Source organism: Magallana gigas, chromosome 1, assembly GCF_963853765.1.
Source record: "Magallana gigas chromosome 1, xbMagGiga1.1, whole genome shotgun sequence".
Classification (NCBI taxonomy): Eukaryota; Metazoa; Mollusca; class Bivalvia; order Ostreida; family Ostreidae; genus Magallana; species Magallana gigas.
The window spans coordinates 35886098-35889840 of record NC_088853.1 but is presented as its reverse complement, the minus strand read 5'-3'; positions in this window follow the sequence as shown (position 1 = coordinate 35889840).

Here is a 3743-nt window from a genome sequence, read left to right as displayed (position 1 = left end):
ATAAATTGAAAAGAAACTCCATATGAACAATCTGCAGTACCGTATTGTACTGTTTTTAATATTTAATTGAGAGATATCGATTGGTTAGATTCGCAGCGTAGTTTTCCGGTCTAGGGACCAATACAATTGCATCAAAGTACATTGTGCTCGATATCTAAATGACATCAATGTTTGTGTTTTCATTATATCGATGCACAAATAGAGATTTAAGTATTGCAAAAGTTTGTTTTGTGGGTTATACTGTTTCACATGTATTTGTTTGGAGGTTAAACCATTTATTTACATTTTTTTTTATCTATGACATATATACAAATGTACAGAATTTGGTATCTTAACTGGTAGCTGTTTAATTTGATAGGAGAGGGTATTAACGCCAGTTTCAACATACACATGCAAAAAAAAAAAAAAAAAAAAAAAAGCTGTCAATATTTCAAATGTATACAAAACCTAGAAAACCAAGAATTTCAGCATCAAAGGTAAATTTGATTAATTATGAAATTGAAATTCCAGTTTTAAATGCAGAATATTGATAATCATACAGCAAAAGGTTTGAAAAATACGTGAGATGAATTTTTATGTAAACAAAAGTAAGTTTACGTTGTTTTAAATACAAAGAAAAAATCAACAATTGATGGTTGTAATAGAATGATGTAAAATAATATCACTTTTTCTACAAGGTTTTAACAGTATCATTTGTTTATCAAATATTTATGTAGACGATTTTGCAATGTTCACTACCTGATAATATCGAATTTAACATTTCTGGGTTTTTTTCATACCTTGTATTCATGCCATTAGTAAATATAATTGTTGTTAATGAATAATGCATAATCTCTGGTTCCATTGCATCCGTTTACAGAAAAGGACACAATGAAAGATATTTAATTTCCAATAATGATAAAAAGTAGAAACTCTTGAAATATCTTTCGTATCGATTATTTCTTAATTATAATCCTTGTACATCCTACGTATGAACCATTTCATCCAGTGAACATGTATTTATAAAACAGCTTTCTTGATTGGTATAAATGTTTTCTGACGATGCATGGGGTATAACATTGGGGGGGGGGGGGGCTGTCAATATCATAACATGGCAACAAACATGCTGATGAGTCTGTACATTGACCGCAGGAATACAGCTAAAAATTTTGACCTCAGAAGTCAATGAAGTAGTCATAAAGAAAGACCATATGTTATATAAATAACATTTTAAAACACGTCGGTCGGAATCTTAAGTTAACTTTAAAATGTGTTCTGTTTTAAATAAAAACAGCAATTGGAAGTTTGCAATAAGATGACACTATACTTTGCATAAAACTTCAGAGTTATTTTTTTTTTGAAATGATATGTGTTTAGATGGTTTTTGCAATTTTAATTCCTACTATCTTTTAATTGTAGCATTTTGTAAGTGAAAAAAAGTTGAATCAATAGATTGAGAGTACAGATGTATTGAAAGTTGGACCAGATGTGTGTATATTAAATTTTATTAACAAGAATGACAAATTTTCCAATTTTAAACTTTTATAGCAAGCATTTACTGAGTTCTGATTTAGGATTGGACAATTAAACGACATATTTATTCACAATAATTAAATGTATTGCTTTAATTGTAAAACAAAATTCAAATATTCCTAAAAAGCTTGCTAACCGCTTTCCAGTACTTTCAGTTCTTTGATTATGCCTTGTATCAATGTTACCAAAATATTTTTTTTGGATGAGTTATTTGTTGGTTTATTAAATATTTCATTTTACATTGTTATACTTCATTGTTTAAAAGGAATCTATACAATGAAAGGTATTTAATTCCAACTGATAATAAAACGAAAACTGCAAAGAGAGTATCTGAAATCAATAGCATATGTGTGGTATTTAACATTTGATAAAGAGAAAATGCAGGAAAAGCTAGAGCAAAGCTCTTTGCAAAGCAACGAGTGGGTCTTCTGTTAATGTAATAAGTAAAAGTCGGCAGTTCGTGCTAAAAGCCGGATCCTGAAATCAATAACTATAAGGCGAACAAAAGACAAAAATCCGAATGATTCTTGGTACGACTAAACAAAGAACGAATTATTCTAAGTAAGAGTTAACAAAATCCCACTAGTCATTGGAACGAGTAAAAAAGTCCAACCGGTCCTTGGAAATCTGAGTAAGTCCTAGTACAACCCTAGAATTTATCGAATTGTTTCTGATACGAGTAAGTTTAGTTTAAAATTTTCACTATTTTCTTAACCAAGACCGCTGGAATAAAAATATTTGGAAATATCGATTTTTTAAAACCTCAATATCTTTTAAAACAGACTTCAGATTGGAATTAAGCATGAATAACTTTAAAACACTGTTTTTAAAATTGTTATAAAACTTTTTAAAATGATCAAGTTCCATGTACTTAGTTAAAAGATAAAACGCTCTATCCCCTTGAAACACCATATATGTAATATATGAGTAAGAGTAAGACTGTAGATAACCTCGATATGAACATTTTTGCTTCTTTAATTGATAAAAATGTTTGCTTTCTAAAGAGTTAAAATAATAAGACTTTAGAGCCTTTTTACCCTCTAATTAATGGGATCAGTCCTTCTCTCTTGATATTAAATGAAAGGTCTCATAAATATAAACATATTTTGTTCAACAAGTGTTGAGGAATCAATAATCGTTATAGAGATATCAGAAAATCGGATATCTCAGATTTGCGCATTTTTCAAATTATCAAATAAATAGGATCATCTACGCACATTCATTTTCTATCCCTGAAAGTTTCATGTTTCTATCACAATTAGTTTTAGAGAAGATATGTGGACAAAATGGTCACTAAAAATTCACTTAATCCTCAAAATCTCACACCGGAAGTGACGTCATCAGCCAAAAATTTACATTATAATTAGAAAGTTTGATGCTCTTTAATTCCTGTAAATTTCATGCAAATCAGTCAAGTAGTTCACGAGAAATAGCATAGGAAAAAAGTCAGGGAAAAAATAATAAACTAGAGCAAAGCTCATTGCATAGCAACGAGCGGGTCTTCCGTTAATGTCGAAAGTAAAGCTTAAAGTCCCTGTAAGAAGCAGAGTTCTTAAACCAATAACAAGAGTAATTAAAACAAAAAGATACACAGAAAAATCGATTAATTCTTGGTACGACTTTATGAAATCCGAATTATTGTAAGTACAAATTAACAAAAACCTTAACGATTTCAAGAACGACTTTACAAAAAAATCCGAATGTGTTCGCTTACAAATTATTGAATTATTTTAGGTACAAGTTAAATCAATTTTAAACTTAACACTATTTTCTGAACCCCGAATGCGGAATTAAAATTTCCGGAAAAATCAATATTTAGAAACGCTATTATCTCTGAAATGCTTGTTTTATCTAAAAACGGATTTCTTTTTTAAATTCAGCTCAAAAAGCTATTTTTGCTTATATAGTTAATCACAAATTATAGCTCAGGAAAGAGTTATTTTAGAAAGACTTTGTAGCCCTCCCGGCCCGCAATTTGAGGGGTCAGCCCCTTTTTCTTGATAACAAATGAAAGGTTTCTTAAATATAAACATAATTTGTTCAACACGTGCCCAACGGTTGTTGACGGTCCAAGAGATATCTGAACAACTGTGTTTTAGGGGCCGACCCTTAAACTTCTTACCGGGACCACCAATAAAAAAAGTGTTAGGTAGCATATTGTTCAGAACATTATTTTAAGATTTTTTTCTTCTTCATTTCGCCCCTGTAGTGCGGCATGAAGAAAGACCTTT